Genomic DNA, 19,675 nt, shown 5'->3' with positions numbered 1-19,675 from the left:
TGAATTTTATTTTGTTTTACAACAGATCTTTCATGATTGTGTGTATGTGCTTCATATTATTTTCATAATGATGAAATGAGATGCCCAAATTCGTGCTTTAAAATTCCTAATAAGTTTCTTATATAGTTTTTGTAATGTCTTAACAGGGACAAAACAGTGACAAGACATGGCAATGTCTCGGTTTACATGGTGTTGAAATTAATTTAATTTCCTGATAGTAGGCTATCTGATAGTATTAACTGTGCGAATGTCCTGATTCGTGAATATGCCAACATGTCTTATTTAAAACATAAAAATGTGTCCATCATCAGAAGACATGAATAAACTATATATATATCATATTATTAATTAAATATTATTTTATGAACACGAAGTTCTTCGGGCTTTTTATAATAGTTCAAGTTCAAGTAGTTCAAGTTCAAGTAGGCTTTATTGTCATTACAACCATCTACAGTTAGTACACAGTGAAACGAAACAACGTTCCTCCAGGACCAAGGTGCTACATGCAACATAAATTTACAACATAAATTAACAGAGACACTAAACTAGCTAACCAAGAGGCCTAGTTAACTGGCTAGCAGAGACAGGACAGAGAGACCTAACATAAATTACAACATAAATTAACAAAAATCAACCAGCTAAGTATAACTATTTTAACAGACAACATAAAGTGCACGTGCAAATGTGCAAACAAGAGCAACAGCAAAGTGACAGTGCGCAACCACGACATAACAGAACATAAAATATAGTGTTGAGGTAGTGGGTAAACGTAACAGTTACAAAACATAAAATATGGTGTTGAGGTAGTGGGTAAACGTAAACATTCTTTAAAAACAGCAGCAAGAATTGAGGAATTAGTGCAAAAATTAGTCCAGTAATGATCATTGTGCAAAAAGATAAACAGTGAAGCATTTACAGGTTGGTGTGTACGATAATTTGGTGGTGTAGGTCAGTGTGTCTGCACTTGTGTTGATTACTCAGTCCAGTCCCAATATTTTGAGGTAGTTGAGTTAAGCTGTGTGATAATGTTTGTGTTAGTGTGTCTGTGTGTGTGTGTGTGTGTTTATCAGGCCAGTCCCTTTTTGTTGAGGAGACGGATGGCTTGTGGAAAAAAGCTGTTGCACAGTCTGGATGTGTGTGCCCGAATGCTTCGGTACCTTTTTCCAGATGGCAGGAGTGTGAAGTGTGTGTGAGAGGGGTGTGTCCGATCAGCCACAATGCTGGTGGCTTTGCGGATGCAGCGTGTGGTGTAGATGTCTTTAATGGAGGGGAGAGAGACCCCGATGATCTTCTCCGCTGTCCTCACTATCCGCTGTAGGGTTTTGCAATCCGATATGGCACAATTCCCAAACCAGACAGTGATGCAGCCGCTCAGAATGCTCTCGACAGTTCCTCTATGGAAGGTGGTCAGGATCGGTGGTGGAAGCTGGGCCTTTCTCAGTCTTCTCAGAAAGAAGAGACGCTGTTGGGCTTTCTTGTGTAGGGAGCTGGTGTTGAGGGACCAGCTGAGGTCCTTCTCCAGGTGGACACCCAGGAATTTGATGTTTTCGACGATTCCCACAGAGGAGCCGTTGATGCTCAGCGAAGAATGGTCGCCTCGTGTCCTCCTAAAATCAACAACCATCTCCTTTGTCTTGTCAACGTTTAGAGACAGGTTGTTGTCTTTACACCAGTCCGTTAGCCTCTGCACTTCCTCTCTGTACGCTGACTCGTCGTTCTTGCTAATGAGACCCACCACGGTCGTGTCATCAGCGAACTTAATGATGTGGTTCGAACTGTGTGTTGCTACACAGTCGTGAGTCAGCAGTGTGAACAGCAGGGGACTGAGCACGCAGCCTTGTGGGGCCCCAGTGCTCAGTGTGGTGGTGCTGGAGGTGCAGTTTCCGATCCGTACTGACTGAGGCCTACCGGTCAAAGTCCAGGATCCAGTTGCAGAGGGAGGTGTTCAGGCCCAACAGGTTCAGCTTCCCAATCAGTTGTTGGGGAATGATAGTGTTGAATGCTGAGCTGAAATCTATGTACAGCATTCGAACATATGTGTCTTTCTTGTCCAAGTGTGTGAGGGCAAGATGTAGTGTAGTGGAGATGGCATCGTCCGTTGAGCGGTTAGGACGATACGCAAACTGCAGTGGGTCCAGTGAGGAGGGCAGCAGGGTCTTGATGTGTCTCATGACGAGCCGCTCAAAGCACTTCATGATGGTGGGTGTGAGTGCAACGGGACGGTAGTCATTGAGACAGGACACAGTAGACTTCTTGGGCACGGGGACGATGGTGGTGGCCTTGAAGCACGTGGGAACGACGGCGCTGCTCAGAGAGATGTTAAAGATGTCGGTGAGAACATCTGCCAGCTGTTCAGCACATTTTCTGAGCACTCTGCCTGGGATGTTGTCTGGTCCAGCAGCTTTACGTGGGTTGACTCTGCGTACAGTTTTCCTCACCTCAGCTGTAGTGAGACACAGCACCTGGTCGTTCGGAGAAGGGGTGGTCTTTCTCGCCGCGACGTCGTTCTGCCTGCCAAACCGAGCATAGAAGTTATTCAGCGCATCTGGAAGGGAGCCGTCACTGTCACAGGCAGTTGATGTCGTCCTGTAGTGAGTGATGGCTTGTAAACCCTGCCACATGCGCCGTGTGTCGCCGCTGTCCCTGAAGTGAATGTGGATTCTCTGGGCGTGTGCACGCTTTGCCTCTCTGATGGCCCGAGAAAGTTTGGCCCTTGCTGTTCTGAGGGCCACCTTGTCTCCCGCTTTGAAGGCAGAGTCTCTGGTCCTCAGAAGTGCACGCACTTCCGCAGTAATCCACGGTTTCTGGTTGGGTCGTGAGATGATGTTCTTGGAGACAGTGACGTCATCGGTGCACTTGTTGATGTAGCTGGTCACTGATGACGTGTACTCCTCCAAGTCAGTGAAGTCGCCGTAAGTTGCAGCCTCCCTAAACATGTTCCAGTCAGTGCTCTCGAAACAGTCCTGAAGAGCAGAGATGGCTCCTGCTGGCCAGGTTTTCACCTGCTTCAGAACCGGTTTTGAGCGCCTGACGAGTGGTCTGTATGCTGGAATTAGCATAACAGAGATGTGGTCTGAGTAGCCGAGCTGGGGGCGGGGCTCTGCCCGATAGGTGCCGGGGATGTTTGTGTAAACAAGATCCAGCGTGTTTTTCCCTCTCGTTGCAAAGTCCACATATTGATGGAATCTAGGAAGCACTGACTTGAGATTTATGTGGTTGAAATCTCCAGCAACAATAAACAGTCCATCCGGGTGTGTATTTTGCAGTTCACTGATCTTTGTATACAGTTCCCATAGCGCTTCCTTAGCATTAGCGCTAGGTGGAATGTACACTCCGATAATGAAAACAGTGGTGAATTCTTGTGGTAAATAAAAAGGTCTGCATCTAACAATCACAAACTCCACTAGCAATGAGCAATAACTAGAAACTAGCACAGAGTTCTTGCACCATTTCATGTTGATGTAAACACATAAGCCGCCACCGCGAGTCTTACCGCACAGAGCTGCATTTCTGTCGGCGCGAAACAAGGCTAGCCCGCCTAGCTGAATAGCGGCGTCCGGCAAAGATATCCATACACATAGAAAAATAAACGCGCTACACACAAAATAATAATCATATTTCCTGTGAAAAACAATACAGAACAGCGCACCTTATTTGCGTTTTTTCGTTATTGTGAGTGCGCTTAAATAAAAGTTGAGTCTTATAAAGGCTATGTAGTCTTATATAGTTTTATTATAGAGTCCTCATTCAATTCAATTTAATTTTATTTATATAGCGCTTTTAACAATGGTCATTGTCTTAAAGCAGCTTCACAAAAAAAAATTAAAGAATTTTTTTTTTTTTTTTCTAGAAAAGAAAAGAAAATATTTGGAAGTGTGTATGTGTGAGAAAAATGTGTCTAGATAATAATGAAATGAATGAATGATGAATGAAATGTCTCTGATGAGCAAGCCAAGGGTGACGGCGACAGTGGCAAGGAAAAACTCCCTGAGATGGCAATAGGAAGAAACCTTGAGAGGAACCAGACTCAACAAGGAACCCATCCTCATCTGGGTGATAACAGATAGAAATAACATCATGTGTGTTGTGCAGGTGAAAGTTCAAGATAACAGAAGTTGTGTAGATTCAGTTTAGCAGTAGGTGCAGAGGGCAGATGGGGTCAGGATCACTGGAAGCACAGGAGCAGGATGGTAGCTCCGGCCATCATAAAGCAGAATCTAGCTGGAGCAGGTCCTTCTCAAGATGCCTTAGAAACCTCGCAGGGTTGGCCTTTGTCTACTAAAGCTGGCACAATCTCCAGATGCCTCGGGATGGGTAGAGAAATACAGAAAAGATGGAGAGAATTAGCGTAGTTGCCATTCAGGATAGGTGTACTGGAGTATGAGGTTATGGGATGAGTTACGCGTATGCCAGATTAAAGAGATGCGTCTTGAGTCTACTTTTGAATTGGGAGACCGTGTCTGCTCCCCAAACAGTGTCTGGAAGGCTATTCCAAAGCTTTGGAGCCAAATATGAAAATGCCCTGCCCCCTTTTGTAGATTTTAAAATTCTGGGAATTACCAGAAGTCCGGAGTTTTGTGATCTTAAGGGACGTGGTGGATTATAGCGTATCAAAAGACTGGTTAGGTATGTGGGAGCTAAACCATTTAAAGCCTTGTATGCAAGTAGTACTATTTTGTAATTAATTCTAAATTGAACAGGTAGCCAGTGCAGGGATGATAGGTGTTATATGATCATATTTTCTGGATCTAGTGAGAACCCTGGCGGCTGCATTTTGGACTAACTGTAGCTTGTTTATTGAGGATGTAGGACAACCACCTAGTAATGCATTACAATAGTCCAGTCTGGAGGTCATGAATGCATGATCTAGCTTTTCTGCATCAGATACGGATAGGATACTCCTAAGTTTGGCAATATTTCTAAGATGGAAAAAGGCTGTTTTTGTGATATTGGAAATATGATTTTCAAAAGACAAGTTACTGTCTAATATCACGCCCAGGTCTTTTACTGTTGAGCTGGTAGTAACAGTACATCCTTCTAAACGCAGGCTGAATTGTGAAAGCTGTTGTGTGCTGGTTTTTGGGCCGATTAGCAATATCTCTGTCTTATCTGAATTTAGTAAAAGAAAGTTATTGGTCATCCAATCTTTTATGTCCTGGACACACACTGTTAATCTAGACAACTTGGGTATTTCATCTGGTTTTGTTGAGATGTATAATTGGGTATCATCAGCATAACAATGGAAACTAATCCCATGCCTTCTAATGATGTTTCCCAGGGGAAGCATGTAAATTGAGAACAGGAGAGGTCCTAAAACTGACCCTTGTGGGACCCCATATTTCACTGGCATTACATCAGACGGTACTCCATTTGGATCTACAAAATGGTATCGATCAGACAGGTATGATCTAAACCATTTTAATGCCTGCCCCTGAATACATATATGATTTTGTAGGCGATCTAGGAGAATATTATGATCTATAGTGTCGAATGCAGCACTTAGATCAAGTAAGACTAGTATTGAGATGCAGCCTTGGTCTGAAGCTAAAAACAAGTCGTTTGCAATCTTAACTAGTGCAGTTTCTGTACTATGATGGGGCCTGAAACCTGACTGAAATTCTTCTAGGATGTTGTTTTCCTGCAAGAATGTGCATATTTGAGCTGATACTACTTTTTCTAATATTTTTTATATGAACGGAAGGTTTGAAATCGGTCTATAATTTATTTGATTCGCGTCCAAATTAGATTTTTTAAGAAGCGGCTTAATAACTGCCAGCTTCAAAGGTTTAGGGACGTGACCTAGATATAATGAAGAATTAATAATGTTTAGAAGTGGCTCTCCAACTGTAAGCATCACTTCTTTTAAAAATCTGGTTGGTATTGGGTCTAACAGGCACGTTGTTGATTTAGCTGAGGTGATAAGTTCATACAGCTCTTCCTGTCCTATACCTGTAAAGCACTGAAAATCTAAATGTGAAGCTCTAGGCTGAACTAGATCATGAGATGCTATTAGAGGTTGAACCTCTGTTATTTTCCTTCTTATGCTATCGATTTTTTTTCATTAAAGAAGTCCATAAAATCTTCACTACTAAAATGTTGAGTACTCTCTGCAGGCATCTTAGGTGTTGTTAGGCGGGCTACTGTACTAAATAAGAACTTGGGATTGTTTTGGTTTCTTGCTATCAGTTGGCTAAGATGCTCGGTCCTAGCGGTTTTTAGAGCCCGTCTATTGCTGCACATACTGTCTTTAAACGCAATTCGAAAAACTTCTAATTTAGTTTTTCTCCATTTTCGCTCAAGGTTACGGGTTGCTCTCTTTAGGGCGCGAGTATGACTATTGTACCAAGGAGCAAGTGTTTTATCTCTAACTTTTTTTAATCTGATGGGAGCAACAGTGTCTAATGTACTGGTAAAAATAGTACCCATGCTGCTAGTCACTTCATCTAGATCGTCTGCATTTAGGGGTCTAATAAGAATTTGGGACAGATCCGGTAGATTACTTGTGAATCTGTCTTTAGTGGTCGGATTCATATTTCTAACAAATCGATAACGTGGAGAGACATAGCTAATCTGTTCTACGGGTCGAGTATATATCAGGAGGTGATGATCTGTGATATCATCACTTTGAGGTGAAATCTCTATATTAGAGACATCTATACCATGGGATATAATTAAATCTAGTGTATGATTACAGAGGTGAGTTGATCCATTTATATTTTGTTTAACCCCAAAGGAATTTAGTAAGTCCATAAATGCGAGGGCTAAAGTGTCGTCAGCATCATCTACATGAATGTTAGTCACCTACTATCAACACTTTGTCAGAGTTAACAATTAGGTCTGATAGCAGATGTCCAAATTCTTTAAGAAAATCGGCATATCGCCCTGGGGGTCTGTACACGGTGGCCAGAGTAAAATATAGCGCGGGTTTATTATGTATTTCATTAAGTGCAACATTAATGACGAGCACTTCAAATGAGTTAAACCTGGGCCTTATTTTCTGAGTAACAGTGAGTACACCTTTGTAGATAGTGGCGACACCACCACCGCGACCAGTTAGACGGGGCTCGTGCTTATAAAAATATCCTGACGGAGTAGATTCATTCAGACGAATATATTCATTTGGTTTAAGCCAGGTTTCAGTGAGGCAGAGTGCGTCAAGGCAATAATCTGATACCATTTCATTAACAATAAGTGCTTTAGGCGCAAGGGATCTAATGTTGAGAAGTCCAAACTTTAGAGGTAGACTTCGATTACTTATTTGGCCTTTTTCTGGTTTAGTGGTTACCAGATTGTTTCGGCTGGATTTAACGAATTTCTTTTTTCTCACTATTCGGGGAACAGACACAGTTTCTATAGTACAAGCTATGTGTGTGCGTCTATTATTATGGTGGGTTGTATTGTGGCTGATATCTAAAGAATCTGAGGTATGACTTACCGCCAGTCAGATGGTTCGTAATGTCCTGGAGATGTTGTCAGAGAGGACCGCTGCTCCAGCTCTGCTAGGGTGCAGGCCATCTGTGCAGTAGAGCCTAGGACGCTCCCAGAAAACATTCCAGTTATCAACAAAGGGTAATCTCTGTTGTTGACACCAAGATTGAAGGCCATTCATTGAAGGCAAATAATCTACTGAACCTCTCGATTCCTCTCTGAAATGTCGGAAGTGGTCCAGATACGACGATCTTTGTCGTGGGTGATGTGCTGCGGACCTTCTCGACCAGGCTCCTGAAGTCTTTCTTTAGGATCTCCGTCTGCCTCAGCCTGATGTCGTTGGTGCCAGCATGAAGAACCACAGCTCGAATGTTCTTCCTCAGGGCCGCAGGCACCTGTGCAGCAACATCAAGAACACGTGCAGCAGGTAAACAGCGCGTGTACGCCTTACCTTTAGCTGTGGTAGCACGCACGTGCCGGACGATGGAGTCTCCGATGACCAGCGCGTCGTGTGCCGTGGTGGTATCCCGGCGCCGGGGTGAAGGAAACCTGGGCGGGCTGCGTTCTCGGTGCGTTGGACCTGGGCAGAGAAGCACGCGGGGTTGAGGTTGTCGGAGAATTCTCATGCCGAGAATTTACCTGAGACAGGTGAGCGTCGGTCCGCGACGATTCCAGCGTGGCTTTCCGCTGCTGTAGCCGGGCCAGCTTCACCTGTAGGTCGCGGATCAGCTTCTCCACGGCCTCCATCTCCAAGTCCACCGAGTGCAGCTCCAATGTCTCCTCACCTGCACACAGAGGCAGAGACACAACCGACATGGTGTCTAAAAATAGAAATAACCGGTGCGAAAGAGCGTAAACAAACTTGTGATAGCCGGGCTAACGGGCTAGTGATGCTAATGGAAAGCCGGCTAGAAGTGGTGTGCTGCAAAACAATTAAAACTTATATCGTTTTCGTATAAGTTTATTTTGTATAACACGCGTTTCGAGTGAATATATTATAAGGTAGTATGAAATACTTATCTGTTATATGTTTACTCTTCGTAAGGGGACGAAAAAGTAGAAAAATTGGTCAGTCTGGCGGAGCTCGGAAAAAAGCAGCGTCGTCGTGCAAGCAGCTCATCTGTTACATTTTTGAGAAAAAATCAGTTTTTTCAGCCTGTCACGGCGTGCGCCTAAATCAATATCGCTCCTTACTTACTAGTTAGGCGTCCTCCCCTTCAGATATGCGAAGCAGCGGGCCTGTGGAATTAGGCACTAATGGTGAAGTAAAATACTCTGTTTGTTGGGTTACAGTGGATTTTACTACGTGGTGTGAGTGAGACGCGTGCACAACAATGCGGAAGTGCGGCATGCAAGCGGGGCAAATGGAACGCGTCCCAGGGACTTTAAAGAAGAGCCAGCGCAAGCGGACGGAGGCAGGAGCTGCTGTCCGCCGATGGCTGTCATACTCGTATTTTATAGCGCAGGGTGCAAGCCCGAGGTCATTAGCAAGGATAGCTCACCAGCCATGCCTAATTCCGTCATGTCATGTGGGCATTATAAGATTTGTATTGTAAACTTCTAACTAAAAAGTGGCAGCTGGCACGCCTAAAAATAGACGCAGGTTAATTTTTTTATAGTCTAAATTAAAATCCTCCTCTTTGTGCCTCCTATTTCTATTAATCCTAAGTTGTTGTTCTTTTAGTGTCACTGCGCTTTACAATGCCAAACATTTAAATGCAAATTATTCACTCTCCCCAAGCATTTCACTGCATATCGTACTGTGTATGACTTGAATTTGAAATTTGAATTTGAACTTTATAAAAGCAAGGCGCGGAGTTTAGTCCGAGGTCCAGGAAGTATGTGATGTGGTGAAGAATAGGCAGTGGCGGTTGTACACTGAACTGCTCCCCGGGCGAGACTCCCTCTCGGCGCCCCCGTCAGCGCCACTTCTAACCTACAGTATCGTGAATGAAAGTGAGATAGGGGATTACAGTAACTGTGGGTGCGCTTCACCTCAAAGCGCGCTGTCGCGTTGTATTCAATGAATAGACTAAAACAAAATCATGTTAGCTTTAGCACTGGAAACAATATTGTATTAGGCTAACTTTATTAAAGATTATACACTTTTGTATTCTTTGTCCACACACGTGGGCATCTTAAAATTTTTAGATATTGATCCTTTCTCGATGCAGCGAATTTTCTGAGCAAATTAATAATAATTTACATGAATGAAAAGGAGAAAGAAGAAAAGTTTACGCGAAAATAAGAAAAAGCTTTAGAGGTAAATGCTGTGAAATGCTTCAAATGAACAGATTCTGCCTATAACAGGTCAGGGACAGTGAGGCTGGATCCAGCAGCGCACCACATCCCACTGGCTCATTAAAGTGGAGATAAATTTTTAAAACTACTTACTAGTATAAAAATATAACACAATACAAAAACGTAAAACAAAGTTTCACCGAACGTATATTGGGTCATATTTGTAAAACAAAGGAAAGAATAATAAGACAAACAACATATAAAAATACAATATTTTCAGTGTCCAGTAGCACCAGTCTCACAGAGACCCAGGAGGCTTATAAACAGTTTGACAGCAAAATGAGACATTTTGTCAGTATTGAGATTTTTTTTATTTATTTATGTATTTCAAAAGATGCAAGACAATACTGCCAAAATGTATCATTTACATGCTGTTAGAAAATATTCTTTGCATTGTCTCTTGAGTCACAAGGGTGTTAAAAAGCTATTCATCATTCAAAGATATCCATATCAGTGTAGTTAGTATGATTTTGTAAGTGCTATAACTCCACCTGGCACAGTTTAATCCCAGTGGAACAATCTGACTACATGTGCAGTGCCATTAAAAAAGTATTTGCCCCTTTCTTTTTTTGTTTTTGCATATTTGTCACTCTTGTATGGAATTTCACCTAAACACTTTATAAGGAAAGGACAGATTGGCCTTTTTTGTGAGTTATTATGAACATTTTGCATTTCGGAGGCATCATCTTGAGCCAATGTATTATGGTGTGAGCTGCTGTGGGCCAGAAGGTCAGGGCCACTTTTTGGTCCCAGTCCGCCCCTGAATAACGAATGGAGAAAGCGCAGTCAAAGCCCGGGGATTGTGTGTTCCGCGGGGGGCAGTCGTGAAAAGCTGACACTCAGTGACAGCCAATGAAATTAAAGCATTTCTGCGGCTTTCCACGTTTTGTGGCGTTGCTTAAATAATAGTATGAAATCGTTCAGACTCTGGTTCGAATCCCGCTCTGGGTGAAAATGTAATAAATGTGAATCCTTTGTTTTACACTTTTTGCTTATGATTATCATTAAATTATAGCAACTGTGAGGTGAATGCTAATGTGTTTTATAGCTTAATAAAAAAAATCTCAATTGCAAACATGCATTTAATACTGAAGCATAACTTAATGATATAATGGCATGGTTATATCGGGGGGCATTTTAGCGCATGACACCAGCACTGGGAATCGAACCCGGGCCTTCAGCATGGCAGGCGAATCACCCACCACTGAGCCACCAGTGCCCATGTATACTTAAAGTGCATAAAAACAATATAACAATGAGGCTAACGTGTCATACATCTTTGTAGTCCTTTTGCACATGCGCGGGTGCGTTACAATAATAATAATAATAAATTCGGAGAACTACTACTAATAATAATAATCCTAAAATGTACCATAATTGAAGGGGAGAAGAAAATTAAGAATAAATACATATAAGTTTGAGCTTGACATGTTTATGAGCTCTGTCGCTTGCTGTCAATGGGCGCCTAAGAAACACAACACATTTTCGGCTCCAGTAGAGACACAATACTTCAGACCGAAACATGACTGCCCCCTACAGGTATTGAAGGGTTTTTTCACAGCTTGCCGCGCGCAGCCGCAGCAAGTCACGGGATCCCTTTTCTCAAAACGTGCGTTTTTAAAGGCCAGATCTGTATGTCCGGTGCTTTGGTGTTGGGTAATTAAATTAAGTCATTTATCTAACACCTAACCACTGCTGCTGGAGCCCCTAAAGGCCTGGCTAATTTTATGTGACTCAGTAAGAGTCTCCTATAACCAGAGCTCTTTCAGGTTTCACAAGGTGGGGAATCACTGAGGAGAGAAAACCTGTTGGACACGTGAAGTGTGGAGGAGGTGTGTTCCTGTGGGCTAGCCTTAGCGTTAGCTTTGACTGTGCGAGTATGCGGCCGAGTCGTCACCCACTTGGCCCGCTGTAAGAGCTCTAATGTCGGAGTCCGGGGCTGGCATTCTTCACCTGTGGCACCCAGACTTTCTGCTACAGGAGTAGAGTCTGCAAATCGTGCTGGAAAAGTGTTCATTTCAGACACCAGTGTTCATGAAGGGATAACAATCTGACAGGGTGTGAGTGTTGTGTGTACAATGAGTGTGTAAGAACGCTGCTCAGCAGGAGGGAATGTAGTGGGTGCAGTAACATCATGTCAGCTTCATGAATGAACAGTGCTAGTGTAATCTTCCTAAAGACACTAGGGTTAGGATTAGGGTTAAGGTTAGGGTTTTTTGTGAATGAATGTTTTCACTCACACTGATGCTCTCAGTACTTTAACTAGGAAAGTACAAAGTAGCTCTTTTTCTCTTATGCAAAACTTGTCTATGCAATTAAGAAAAATTTAATTTAGTTTAAATCAGCACTGGTCAAACATGTTTGGTTTAGAACACTGGTGTACAATCAGGTTTAAGGATTTTGGAACTAAGTTAATTTTCACACACGCACTCTCTCTCTCTCTCACACACGCACAAACACACACGATATGGGGTCATAAATAATGGAACAAACGGCTGAAAAGTAATTACATGGACAGGTGCGGCCGGTTCCATCATTACTCCATGATTAATTAAGCAGATAAAAAGCCTGTAGGCGGGTCTGAGTGTTATATGTGCATTTGGTAGCTGTTCATTCAAACCCTTAACATAAAAAGCCTGTCCAAGTGATGAGGTCATCATTAGGCTAAAAAAAACAATGTACCTGTCACAGAGAGCTTTGGGAGTGGCTAATATAAAATAATTCATGTTCATGGTGAAGAAGAACCTCCTGGGTTAACCTGGGCTTCACCCCTGTGTTCAAAGTTCTGTTCAGTGACATTGAGAGTGCAATGAAAGCTAACAGCAGTTTGTGTACCTTTTTAAAGTCTATAGGGGTATTAGTCAGAGCTGGTCTGTCCAGCATGCTATACTCACTAGCCATAGAAACTTTGCTGTTTAAGATAAGAAGTAAAACCTTTGGTCCATCAAAACCAAGCTTCTAAACAACTTAGCATGAAGAACTTAAAGGGAGAGTCTTAAATATCTGGGAGTGGACCTTGGAAACATTACCCATGTGAAAAAGAACTGAGAAGGCAAGTCGAGAGAATTAAAGAAAGTTGAATAAATAAATAAATAGAAATGGCTTGTTCCGAAAAAAGTCATCATCCAGGGGTAGCTCAGTGGTTAAGCGTTGGACTATGGTTTGGAAGATCCCAGGTTCAAACACCACAACCACCACTGTTGGGCCCTTGAGCAAGGCCCTTAACCCTCAACTGCTCAGATGTATAATAAGATTAAAAAAAATAAATAAATAAAATGTAAGTCGCTCTGGATAAGAGCGTCTGCCAAATGCCTAAATGAAAATGTAAATGTAATCCACTTCCCAAACTAGTAGCGGCTCTACAGCCTAAATCCGAAAATGTAAATGTAATCCACTTCCCAAACTAGTAGCGGCTTTACAGTCTAAATCCAGCCGTTAGTGGATTTAGACTTGTAAAGTGTTTTATACTTACTTTAATTTCTTCACCTGGAGGACATACTGTAGCAGCAGGGATGGGGGCGCATATGTAGGGAGCCTACGGAGTGAGCGAGGAGCGACAACATGTTGAGGCACACGCCCATTAGAGACGCATGCAGATGTTTATAAAGTAACGTAATTAATAATCTAATTACTTTTTACATGTAATAATCAGTAACATAAGCAAAGTACAATTTTAGGTTAAGTTTGGCTTTAGCACTATTTAGTAAAATCCAATTATCTTGATTTGGCAACCGTTTATGTTGTTGTTCCAAATAAGATACTTCAACTTCTAGTTCTCTCCTTTTCTGTATTTTAAGTTTTTTCCTTAAAGCTGCATAAGCAATGAGGTGACCCCGCAACGTAGCCTTGGCTGCGTCCCACTTTATCGCAGGAGAGACTGGTGAGTTCTGATTATCCTGCCAAAACTGAATTATTTCCCGCCTAAAAAAAGAACAAAAACTATCACTTAAGAACGAAGTATCGAATTTCCAATAATTAGACCTCTGAACAGGTACACTAATGTCAATGACTAAATAAACCGGGCCATGATCAGATAACACAATAGGGCCAATGTTACAAGAACTCACATAGTGTATACAATCGGAGGGTATGAAAAACTAATCTAGTCTTGAATATGATTTATGGGGGTGAGAATAGAAAGTATAATCTCTATCTTTAGGATGCAGCTCCCTCCAAATATCCACTAGTCCCAAGTCTTTACAGGTGTTACGTAGAATATGTGAAGATTTGCAACTTATTGAAATCTGGGGTGAAGATTTATCCAGATTTCCGTCAAGTACACAGTTGAAATCACCTCCTAAAAAAACAATGTTTTTGCAGAGCTGATTAAACTTTAGAACTGCATGAGACATAAAATGAGGGCAATCCACATTTGGGGCATATACATTACCTATAGTGATATGTTTTCCATGAATTTAACCAGAGATCAACACAAATCTCCCTTCTGGATCATATTCAGCATGTTCAAGGATAAACGGGATGTTTTTATGAATGAGAATTGCAGTGCCCCTGCTATTTGATGTGAATGAAGGGGTAGGCCAACCCAATCTCTTTTCAGCATAATGTGTTCCTTATCTGATAAATGCGTTTCCTGTAATAGCGCTATAGATACGTGCTCTTTAATAAATGTAAATTTTTTTCCTCTTAATTACATGACCTATGCCTTTCACGTTCCATGTTACTAATTTAAATGAATTAACCATATTGAAAATCTAGACAAAATAAAGTCACAAAAATTATAATATACAGGGAAAAGAACGACACTTGTGCCAGTGCAAGATACCAAATAAAACCGAACTGTTGTTTATCCCTTGTGACTCATCTCCAGGTCAAGACCTTGTGATATCCATGGACAACAACCAAATCACTCCCTCAACCACCGCCCGCAATCTTGGGGTAACCGTGGACAATCATCTGTCATTTTCCCCACACATCGCTAACCTTACTCGCTCTTGTCGATTTCTTCTTTACAATATCAGAAGAATTCGCCCATTTCTTTCTTCACAGGCTACTCAGGTGCTTGTTCAGTCCCTTGTTATTTCAAGACTGGACTACTGCAACTCACTCCTGGCAGGCCTGCCTCTGTCCACGATTCGTCCTCTGCAACTGATCCAGAATGCAGCAGCACGACTCGTTTTTAACCTTCCCAAGTTCTCCCACACCACCCCACTCCTCCGCTCCCTGCACTGGCTTCCTGTAGCTGCCCGCATCAAATTCAAAACACTGATGCTTGCCTACAAAGCCAAAAATGGCCCAGCACCCACTTACCTCTCTGCGCTAATTACACCACGCACTGCACCACGTTGCCTCCGATCCTCCAGCACTGCTCGCCTCATCCCACCATCTCTCAGGGATCGAGGGCGGCATTCATCCAGGCTCTTTTCTGTTCTGGCACCTAGATGGTGGAATGAACTTCCTCTAGATGTCCGTACATCAGAGACTTTGACTATCTTTAAACGACGACTCAAGACTCATCTGTTTCTCCAGTACTTGGACTAACCCCCCTCCCCCCCCCCCCAAAAAAAAAAAATAAATAAATAAATAAATAAAAAATACTCAGTTGTGTTGGACTAATGGTACTTAGTTATTAACTTAGTTAACCCAGTGTAAGTATGTATCCAATGTTGTAAACATTAAAGCACTTTTTGTAAGTCGCTCTGGATAAGAGCGTCTGCCAAATGCCTAAATGTAAATGTAAATGCAAATATGAACAACAAAAAATATGTACCACAAATAAAACGCAAAACGTCTCGGGTTACTTTGTTGTAACCCTGTTCCCTGAAAAGGCGGGAACGAGATGCTGCGTGAAAACGCTATGGGAATATCTTTGCGTGTTTCCGGTTGTGAAGCATGTGTGTACCAAACACGCCAAATTTTGGCTTATATAACCTCGGTCAGGTGACGTCATCTGATTAGATGCACCTGCAGGTTATAAATAGGAGTGAGCCGGCAACATTCCTCAGATTGATTGTCTGAACGGACGTCCGGTCACGTGGGCAGTGCGGCATTGGGACACAGCATCTCGTTCCCGCCTTTTCAGGGAACAGGGTTACAACAAAGTAACCCGAGACGTTCCCTTTCAAAGGCTACACTCGATGCTGCGTGAAAACGCTATGGGAAGGAGAGTACCAACGTCGCCGCACTGCGAGTGTCTGGACCCCGCATTGTGTAGCGTGTGCGCACAAGGCTGAGAGGTCTCAGAACTATGTCTGGGAAGCTGACTCGAGGACTCGTGAGCCCGGAGTGACAGGAACATCCAGACTATAAAATCTAATAAATGTGTGCGGAGAGGACCAGCCCGCCGCGTCACACACTTGTTGCAGGGGAATACCTCTTGCTAGTGCAATAGATGAAGCAATCCCCCTGGTTGAATGAGCCCTGATTCCTAGAGGCGAAGTGAGCCCACGCGCCTCATAGGAGAGAGCAATAGCATCTCTCACCCAATGTGACATGGTCTGCGTAGTAGCGGCCGCCCCCCGGTTGCGGCCTCCATAGCAAATAAAGAGCTGCTCTGATCTACGCCACTGGCAGGTGCGGTGGACGTAAATTCGAAGAGCACGTACTGGACATAATAGGTGAAGTTTCTCCTGCTCCGAAGCTGTAAAAGGCGGAGGACAGAAGGCTTCAAGAACAACAGGGTGCATGTTTGAAAATGGAACTTTCGGAAGATAGTTCGGGTGAGGATGCAGAATGGCCTTGACTAGCCCAGGGGCAAAGTCCAGGCAGGATGGGGAGACTGACAAGGCGCGCAGATCCCCAATCCTCTTGAGAGAGGTAATGGCCATAAGAAAAAACATCTTAAGAGTCAGAAGCCTGTCAGGCGCTGACTCTAGCGGTTCGAAAGGAGTGTCAATTAGACCTTCGAGCACGATAGATAAATCCCATGAAGGGGTCGTGGCTCTAGTCTAGTGGGTGGCCTCAACCGTTTAGCTCCACGAATAAAACGGGCAACTAAAGGGTGTTTTCCCACAGTAATCCCCTCGATTGGAACGTGGCAGGCTGTGATAGCGGCAAAGAGGTCCACCTCTGCTGTAAAGAACCTTTCCCAGATTTGGCTGACTATGTCGGGGTGGAGTTTCCATTCCCCGTTTGTCACAGCTTGTCTGGACAGTAAATCTGCTCCCACATTCATGTGCCCTGGAATGTAAATCGCCCTGAGGGACAGGAACTTGTCCTGTGCCCAGAGCAGAACCTGATGCGCTAGCTCGTTCAAGCGGCGCGAGTGCAGTCCGCCCTGGCGATTTATGTAGGAGACTACCGATGTATTGTCCACCCGCACTAGAACATGGTAGCCTCTCAGCTGCTGGAGGAAGTGCTGTAGGGCCAAAAATAGAGCCATCATTTCGAGGCAATTGATGTGCCATGCAAGAAGATGACCTCTCCAGCGCCCTTGAGCTGGACGGCCATCCAAGACCGCACCCCAGCCGGTAAGGGAAGCGTCTGTCGTTAGCATTTTGCGACGACAAGACGGACCTAGAGTGGGACCCAAGGTGAGAAACTGGGGTCTGAACCACATAGAAAGGGTACGACGTCCTTCGAGCGTAACCCTTATTCGCCTTCGGGGATTGGCCCTTGTATGAAATCCCCTGGCTCTTAGCCACAACTGAAAAGCTCTCATGTGCAGAAGGGCCAAAGGTATCACCGTGGATGCAGCTGCCATGAGGCCTAAACATTTTTAAAAGTGATAGTCACTTCCTGGTCTAGTCTGATTTCCTTGAGGGCGCTGAGGATGGATTCGACACGAGCGGGAGACAATTGTGCCCGCATAGTGATCGAATCCCATCTGACATCCAAGTATGTTGTCCTCTGAGCCGGAACGAGAATGCTTCTGGTAGTGTTGAGTCTCAATCCCAGCGAATAGAGATGAGCTAGGACGACATCGCGATGTCGGAGCGCTAGCTGCTGAGACTGGGCCAGGATTAGCCAGTCGTCTATGTAATTGAAAATACGGATGCCCTGGAGTCGCAAGGGAGCCAGGACAGCATCCATACATTTTGTATATGTGCGGGGTGACAGAGCTAGACCGAATGGAAGGACCTGATACTGGTAAGCTTCTCCCCTGAAAGCGAACCTTCGAAAGCGAAATTCCTGTGTTGTGGCAAAACTTTTATGTGGAAGTATGCGTCCTTTAAATCTATCGTCACGAACCAATCTTCTAGTTGGATTTGCGAGACAATCATATTGATGGTTAACATCTTGAATCTGTCCTTTTTGAGATAGCGGTTCAACCCGCGAAGTTCCAAAATCGGACGCAGCCCCCCGCCTTTCTTGGGAACCAGAAAGTAGCGACTGTAGTAGCCTGACTCCATGTCTGGAGGAGGAACCTGTTCTATGGCTCCCTTCTCCAGCAACGCCTGGAGTTCGGAGTTTAGCAGATGCGCTCTCTCCGGTATCACGGAAGTGTAGGCCACGCCGTTGAAACGCGGAGGGCGATGAGCAAACTGAATCCTGTAGCCTTTCTCTACAGTCTTTAGCACCCAGGGAGATATGCCTGGCAGTAGCTTCCACGCTGCCAGTTTCTCCGAAAGGGGTACAAGTTTTAGTGCGCGGGGGGGTGTTAGTGGTTCGGCATCCTGAAATATAGCAGGATAAAACCGAGGCACTAACATATCTCTGGAGGTCGGTGAGGTCCGAAACACCAGAGGCGGCGGAAACTGAACCCTGGGGGTGTCCGGGGGGGCATGCTCTTATAGGAAAGAGCGTTGAGTGCCGTTCGTAGAAAATGCCCAACATACTTGTCCAATGGCATAATGAAAATATTCCACCGAAAGTCAAAGTGTATATTTCAGCCAGGAGTCAAATCTAGCTATCCAGAGAGTGCAAAAATGCCTTGGCTGAGTCCGGATCGTTGAACAGGCGGATCTTTCCATTATGCAGACATCTGAGCCGGGCCGGGTAGGCAAACCCTCGATACAAATCACGGGCAGCAAAAGCTTTCCCCACAGACCCGAACTCACTGCGTTTCTGCAGCACACCAGCTGACAAATCCGAATAGAATCGAAGCTCCGATCCATTATGCGTTTTCTTCTTCTTCATGGCAGCTTTCAATATCGCTTCTTTATCGGTAAACCTCAGGAACCGAACTAAGATGCTTCTCGGAGCTGGATTCAGATTGGCAGACGCGAAAGTGGGAGATCTATGAGCCCTCTCAATATCCAGTACTGGAAAATCAACAGGTAGATCTAACCACTTTGGGATCATGTCTCGGAGATACGACGGAAGTGGGCCAGAGCCCTCGGCTTTCTCCGGCAGGCCCACAATCTTCAGATTCTTGCGGCGGCCTCTGTTTTCAAGGTCGTCTACTTTGGCCTGCAGTTGGTCCACCATCGTCTTCAAGTTAGTCACCTGCCTTTCCGTAGTTGTCGCCGAATCCTCGGCAGATGAAATCCTCCTTTCGGCTTCATCCAGACGTGATTCAACGCCAGTGACTCTTTCAGAAAGAGCGGTAAACGAATTTTGAAGGCAAGAAACAGAGTTGGCAATACCCTCCAGATGACTTGTGATTCCATCCAGACGTGATCCATTAGCCCTTATTTCTGACAGGATCAGTGACATGTCCAGGTGCGGTTCAGAGGTGCTAACGTTAGCATCTGGCGAGGGCGCATGAACAGTAGGCCTTTTTCGCCTCCTTTTCTTTAGCCTTCTGCAAACGCGTCGATGCAAAAATGGGAAAATCCTTATCAGAAGGTGTGTCTGACATGTTTATAGTCTGTTCAACGAAGTTAGGTAAGAATTCGGAGGAAAAAGCGTGAATTATTAACAAAGTCAGGCGGAGCAAAAAACTTCGGGTCACGTGACCACCCCCGCAAAGTACAATTTTAAAGTAGTAATTAGTAATTTGTAGTAGATTACTTTTTTAAATAACTTCCCCAACACTGGAGACTAAAATAAAACTCTTTGTCTTACTCTGATTAAAGGTTCATAGTCAGTCTGTTCCCTGTTTTAG

The 19,675-nt window shown here is 44.0% G+C and overlaps 1 protein-coding gene across 1 annotated transcript in view; it reads left to right on the top strand.

Annotated features, from left to right (window-relative positions):
- The window catches only part of LOC128534523 (NACHT, LRR and PYD domains-containing protein 12-like), a 71,306-nt gene that overhangs the window by 20,831 nt on the left and 30,800 nt on the right, over nt 1-19,675 (top strand). The window lies entirely within an intron of this gene.

This window comes from Clarias gariepinus, chromosome 12 (genome assembly GCF_024256425.1).
Source record: "Clarias gariepinus isolate MV-2021 ecotype Netherlands chromosome 12, CGAR_prim_01v2, whole genome shotgun sequence".
NCBI lineage: Eukaryota > Metazoa > Chordata > Actinopteri > Siluriformes > Clariidae > Clarias > Clarias gariepinus.
This window is presented reverse-complemented; position numbering and strand designations above follow the sequence as displayed.